The following is a 7,710-nucleotide window of genomic DNA, read 5'->3' as shown; positions in this document are numbered from 1 at the left end:
CGGTGAAATTTAATTGGAAATTGATTCGAATCAGATTAAATTGATTTAATTAGTGAATTAGTGCTCTATTATTATATATTAAAATAATATAAAAAGAGCGGCTTTTATATGAGCACTACACACTCAATTTCTCTTCTTTAGCTTGACTTGGCTGATTATAAACTCTAAGGAAAAGGAGAGGGTCGGCTAGAGAGAGAGAGGGTGAAGGAAATTGGAGTTTTGGCCTCAAAGCTTGGTGATCTTGAAGGCACACTCAAGAATTTACCATAAATTGTAAGGATTAAGCTCCTAGGTGAGTAATCACCCCTTGGTTCATAAGTTTGAACTTGTGATTTTGTGTATTCAAGCTAGTTGGGTGATCAAGAGTAAGAGTTAACATGATTTGAGTTGGTTTTGTTGATTTGGTAGTCTATATGCACATACATGTGAAGAATTGTTTTGAAATTGCATGTTTGAGCACAAAATGTATATTCCATGGGAGATTTTGATTAAAGCTCTTATTTTGACTTTCTCTTCATCATCTAAGTTGAGAATGAGAGTAATTTGCCACATGCATGTACAATTCACATGGGTATAAGTGTTGAATGCATGAAATTATTATGTTGGTAATGAATTTGGTGTAAATTGGGACATGAATGTGATTAATTTGTGAAATTGAGCTTCATATTGTTGTGATTTGCTGTTTATACCATGTTAGTACATGTATATGTGATGTTTGAGCCAAAAGCATGCATTTAGAACCTTTGAATGTCGAATTGAAGCTCAAGAACATGTTCTGGATTTTCCAGAATTTTGATTCCCACTCGAGCGGGGAAACCGTCGCTCGAGCGTGAAATTCGTGTTCCCTGTATTTTCTGCAGACATGGTGTCCGCTCGAGCGGGGAGCCATGTAGAGAGGCCTTCCGCTCGAGCACCAGAGTTCGCGATCGAGCATAAATTTGACATATCCAGTACTTTTGCAGGCCTCAAGGGTCCGCTCGAGTGGGGACCCTATTTTCTGAAATTTTGAAAAGACATTCTGTGTTTCATTTTCTGTTCTCTTTCACTTCCAAGTACTCTTAGGCATGCATTGAGCAATTTAATTGAGTTAAAGAGATAAGAATGAAGCCTAAAGAGGAAAATGTGAATTTAGAACGGATCGAATTGTTTGTGACCTTTTTGTGTTCATGGAATGTGTAGGGTCGAGCTCTAGGGCAAACCAACCAACCGATCACTGTGAGTAATATCTTAACAGAGATATCTGAAATATGTTATTGCCCAATTGCTTACTTCTATGCAAGTTTTATAAGTTCATTGATCCGATTTGTGGACAATGCGTGCTATACCAAATGAGTGGACCAGAGGCCAGTCTGATCTAAACAATAGAATGAATGGGCCAGAGGCCGTTTTGACATGAATGGATGGGCCGTAGGCCGTTTTGACATGAGTGAATGGGCCAGAGGCCGTTTTGGCACGAATGGATGGGCCAGAGGCTGTTTTGACATGAATGGATGGGCCAGAGGCCGCTTTGACATGAATAGGCCAAAGGCCATTTTGTCATCTGAATGGGCCAAAGGCCGTTTTGACACAAATGAAAGTTTGAATGGGCCAAAGGCCAGTTTGTTTGGAACCGCAGTCACTTGACCTAAATTGTGTATATATGTTAAATAGAAATATGAATTGGGCCTAAGGCCGTTTGAAGCATGTTGTTTTACATATCATCTGTATAGCTTCTTTAATTGATATTATTCATTGGGCTTTCGCTCACACTCATTCATGTGTTTGTAGGTGAGCCAAGAGTAGTCCAAACCCAGCCCCAGTGAAGTCTATGTGGAACAACAAAGGTTTTGGCAGAGTCAACCCTTGTGTCTTATGCACGAGACCTGTCTTTGCCCTTTTGTTATGTATTTATATTCTATCATGTTGGAGAAGACTTTGCATCTGTTGTATATAGTCGTGATAGGTTGACTTAAACTTATATGATCCTGTATGTACAGAACCTTATGTAGTACATATTTTGTTGTGAGTTACTATTATGCACATGTATGGTTTGTTATGATGTGCCATGTAAGCACAGCTCTATGGACAAAGTTTTAAATTGCTTCCGTTTGGCCCCTATTAACTTCATTAAAATACGTTTGGTTTGGTTCAAGGCCGTAGGTAATCTCTTGATTACTGGCCGGTTATGTCCTTAACCCACGGGGGCGGGTTCGGGTCATGACAGAGTGGTATCAGAGCACGAGTTAATAACTCACACACTTGTCCAAAGGAGTAATAAGCGTCTAGAAAAGATCTAGGATGCATTCATATGATAAGTGTGAAATTGAAAGCATCAAGAATATGCTTAAGTGTTTTGATTTGAACAATTATGTGCTATAAGTTGTGATTTACTTGCATTGCAAATTATTTGACTACATATGCTCTCTAGTATATGCATATTTGTGGAATTTTTGTATAAAGTATAATGCAAGTTTAATCAGATGGTAAGAAGAAGAGGTGATGAGATAGAGGAGTCCTCTATTGCCAGAATAGACAGAACGGAAAGACTGATACAGGAAATGACAGAAACGTTGAGGCAACAATAGGAGTGGCAACAACCACACCCTCCACTTCCGGCACCTCCTGTGCCAGATAATCAGAATGACGATCGGATAATAGCACTCACCAAAGAATTCAAGAAAATGAAATCACCACAGTTCCATGGGGGACTAGATCCGTTGAAAGCCGAAACATAGGTCCTCGGCATTGAGAAATTGTTTGAAGCGTTCCCTTGCTCGGAGACACAGAAAGTGCTTCTAGCCACTTTTATGCTAGAAGACGAGGCAAGAAGATGGTGGATGTTAATGCGAGAAAATCACAAGGATGTTGATTGGGTGAAATTTTTGGAAATTTTCTATGACAAGTACTTCCCGCGGTGTGTTCGGGATAGAAAAGTTGCAGAGTTCATGGAACTTAGGAAAGACAACATGACTGTAGCTGAGTATGAGGCCGAATTCATTGAATTGGCCAGGTTTGCACCACATGTGATGTACACTGACTATAAGAAGGCGAGACATTTTGAAGGTGGGCTCCGAAGTGACATTTTAGAAAGAGTGAATGTCTTAAAGCTGGAGACCTACGTTGGGGTGCTAGACAGGGCTATCATATCAGAGGCTAACATAGCTAGACAGGCTAAGCCAACGACAGAATGGAAAGGCAACAAAAGGCAAGGCTTCTTTTCAAAGAAGAAATTTTTGAAAAATCAAAACACGGGCTGCTCAAATACTTCAAATTCTTCCCGAGACATAGCTCTCATGTGTAACATTTGTAGCAAAAGGCACCGTTGAGTTTGTTACCGTGCATCAGGAGCCTGTTTCAAATGTGGGAAACAAGGGCATATAGCCCGAGATTGTAATCAGAATGGTGGAAAGATAGCTGCTAGTTCCATTGCATCGATCCCAAAGTCGGGAAATACTTTGAGATCTGCTACCACCGGGGATACTGTGAGACAGGGGAGAGTTTTTGCGCTTGTTCCAGGCGATACACGGAATGCCAATGCAGTTGTCTCAGGTACTATTTCTATATGTAATCAGAATGCTTTTGTGTTAATTGACTCCGGATCCACACACTCTTTTGTGACATGTGCATTTGCATCTAGACTGAGTAGACCTCTAGAATTACTACCATATCTGCTATGTGTGTCTGCTCCATCTGGGAATCTGTATTGTGTGAATCCATATACCGATTTTGTGACATGCGTATTGAGGATGCTAACCTATATGTAGATTTGTTGCCCTTGAACTTTAGGCATTTTGATGTAATTTTGGGCATGGATTGGTTGACCAAATATTGTGCCACCATTGATTGTGTGACAAAACAGGTTGTGTTTAAACCACCAGAACAGAAAGAGATTGTGTTTGTGGGTAATGGGGTATTGCCTCCATCTTATTTGATATTTGCAATGAAAGCATGTAAACTGATTAGGAAAGGGTGCCAGGATTATTTGTGCTATGTGTTGTCTGAACAATCTGTGAATGTTGAACTGAATGATATCCCTATTGTTAGAGAATTTCCAGATGTGTTTCCAAATGAATTACTAGGGGAATTAATAGATAGGGAAATAGAGTTTACTATTGAAACTATGCCAGGCACCCAGCCCATTTCTAAAACTCCCTGTAGAATGGCTACTGCCGAAATGAAAGACTTGAAATAAGAGTTGCAAGACCTGCTTGACAAGGGGTTTATTCGACCTAGCACTTCGCCTTGGGGTGCACCAGTATTGTTTGTGAAAAAGAATGATGGAACTTTGTGTTTGTGCATCGATTATCAGGAATTGAACAAGGTAACAATAAAGAACAAATATCCCCTACCCCGTATTGATGACTTATTTGACCAGTTGCAAGGATCACAGGTGTTTTCTAAGATTGATTTGAGATCCAGGTATCATCAGCTGAAAGTTAAGGCAGAGGATGTTGAGAAAACTGTATTCAGAACGAGGTATGGACATTTTGAGTTTCTTGTTATGACATTTGGAGTGACTAATGTTCCGGCAGCATTTATGGACTTAATGAACCGAATTTTTAAAACCTACCTTGATGAATTCGTTGTGGTTTTTATCGATGACATTTTGATATATTCTAAAGATAGACTTGAACATGAACATCATTTGAGAACTATCCTACAAATACTTCGGAAAAAAAATTATTTGCTAAACTAAAGAAATGTGAGTTTTGGTTGGATGAAGTTGTTTTCTTAGGGCATGTAATCAACAAGGAAGGAATTTCAGTGGACCCACAGAAAATAGAAGCGATTATGAGTTGGCCTACACTGACCAATGTGACAAAAGTCCATAGTTTTATGGGCTTAGCTAGGTACTACAGGAGATTTGTGAAGGACTTTTCAAAATTAGTTGTGCCTTTTACCCAATTGACACGTAAAGGGCAACCGTTTGAATGGAACGACGAAAGAGAATCTGCCTTTTATGAACTGAAAACAAGATTGACCACTGCACCAATTTTGGCACTACCTTCAGGTACGAAAAATTTTGTAATTTTCAGTGATGCGTCTTATAAAGGTTTGGGTTGTGTGTTAATGCAGAACAGAAAAGTTATTACTTACGCCTCTTGACAGTTGAGGCCACACGAGAAGAATTATCCAACGCATGACCTAGAATTGGCCGTAGTTGTTTTTGCTTTGAAAATCTGGTGGCATTATCTGTATGGAGCAAAGTGTGAAGTCTACACGAATCACAAAAGTTTGAAATACTTTTTCACACAGAAAGAGTTGAATATGTGGCAGAGGAGATGGCTAGAATTGATAAAAGATTATGATATGGAGATTCAGTATCACCTCGGGAAAGCTAATACAGTTGTTGACGCCTTGAGTAGAAAATCAATGGGAAGTATGGCTTGTTTGCTTACTGAACAGAAAGAGATCTTGCAAGATTTTGAAAAATCTAAAATTGAAATGGTAATGTGTGAACAGGGTGGACTGATAGCCGCTATTACAATCGAGCCGGCAATCATTGACAAAATCAAGTAGAAGCAGAAGAGGATGAATTCCTCAGGAAGTGACTGATGAATTTGAGACAAGTCCAAAAGCAGACTTTGGCATTGAGAATGAAGTGTTGAGATTTCGGAATAGAATGTGTGTCCCAGATATTCTGAAACTAAAGAAGAGGGTTTTAGATGAAGCCCACAGATCCGTATTTGCTATGCATTCGGGTAATAATAAAATGTATCGGGATTTGAAACAAACCTATTGGTGGCCTAAAATGAAGAAAGAGATTACAGAATATGTGTCCAAGTGTCTTCAATGTCAGCAAGTCAAAGCTAAACATCAGAAACCAGGCGGTCTACTTCAATCTCTCCCTATTCCTGAATGGAAGTGGGAGCATGTGACTATGGATTTCGTTGTTGGCCTACCTCGGACTTCTCGAGGTATGGATTCTATTTGGGTTGTAGTTGATAAACTGACTAAATCTGCACATTTTCTACCAGTTAGAACCACGTTTAATGCTTATAGACTGGCTACCATTTATATTGATGAGATTGTCCGTTTACACGGCGTTCCGGTATCCATTGTGTCGGATAGAGATCCGAAATTTGTATCTAGATTATGGAAGAGTTTGCAGGAAGCTATGGGGACAGAACTAAGATTCAGTATTGCATTCTACCCACAGACTGATGGGCAATCAGAACGAACAATACAGACTTTGGAAGATATGCTTCGCATGTGTGCTTTGGACTTTCAGGGGAGTTGGAAAGACTATTTGCCACTTACAGAGTTTGCATACAATAACAGCTTTCACTCCAGCATCGGTATGGCACTATACAAGGCTTTGTTTGGTAGAAGGTGTAGATCACCTATTTGTTGGACAGAAGTCGGGAATAGAGCTTTACTTGGGCCTGAAATTGTGCAAGACACTACTGAGAAAATCAAGATTATTCGGCAACGGCTCAAAACAGCTCAGGACTGACAAAAGAATTATGCAGATGTTCGGAGAAGACCTCTTGAGTATGAGGTCGGTGACCATGTGTTCATCCATGTATCTCCGATGAAGGGCCAAGTCAGGTTTGGAAAGAATGGCAAGTTGTCGCCACGTTACATTGGGCCGTTTCAGATTCTGGAGAGGCTTGGCCCAGTTGCCTATAGAGTTGCTTTGCCACCAGGATTCAAACAAATCCATAACGTGAAACGAATCGTGCGAAGCGAATGCCACGAATCGTGCGAACCGAATGGCTGAAACGAATCGTTGACTGGCAAGTGAAACAATTGAGAAGCAAGTCCATCCCAATGGTGAAAGTAGAATGGAAAGAACACTATGGGACGGATGCCACGCGGGAAAAAGAGGATGAAATGCGCCTGCGATATCCACATTTGTTTCCCGACGAAGGTAAAATAAGTTTGAGGGACCAAACTTCCAAAAGGGAGGGAAGACTGTGATATCCCTGTTCCGCAATATGTTAATTGGGCCTTAATTTGAGTATGGTTATGTGTTTAACATGATTTTGTGTGCCATTATATGAAAATATGTGGTTTTGAATTTCTATCTGTTCACCGTAGGAATATCTGTTTGATTATCTGCTTTGGGAATTAAATTGAAGGCCCTATTGGCCACCAAAACCAAAATTGATTACACCATTGTGATTAGTGTAATTTTTAGAGCCTACGGTGAAATTTAATTGAAAATTGATTCGGACCAGATTAAATTGATTTAATTAGTGAATTAGTGCTCTATTATTATATATTAAAATAATATAACAAGAGCGGCTTTTATATGAGCACTACACACTCAATTTCTCTTCTTTAGCTTGACTTGGCTGATTATAAACTCTAAGGAAAAGGAGAGGGTCACCTAGAGAGAGAGAGAGGGTGAAGGAAATTGGAGTTTTGGCCTCAAAGCTTGGTAATCTTGAAGGCACACTCATGAATTTACCATAAATTGTAAGGATTAAGCTCCTAGGTGAGTAATCACCCCTTGGTTCATAAGTTTGAACTTGTGATTTTGTGTATTCAAGCTATTTGGGTGATCAAGAGTAAGAGTTAACATGATTTGCATTGGTTTTGTTGATTTGGTAGTCTATATGCACATGCATGTGAAGAATTGTTTTGAAATTGCATGTTTGACCATAAAATGTATAATCCATGGGAGATTTGATTAAAGCTCTTATTTTGACCTTCTCTTCATCATCTAAGTTGAGAATGAGAGTAATTTGCCACATGCATGTACAATTTACAAGGGTGTAAGTG

Source organism: Camellia sinensis, chromosome 11, assembly GCF_055761805.1.
Source record: "Camellia sinensis isolate YWXY chromosome 11, ASM5576180v1, whole genome shotgun sequence".
Taxonomy (NCBI): Eukaryota; Viridiplantae; Streptophyta; class Magnoliopsida; order Ericales; family Theaceae; genus Camellia; species Camellia sinensis.
Note: the sequence above shows the minus strand (reverse complement) of the source record.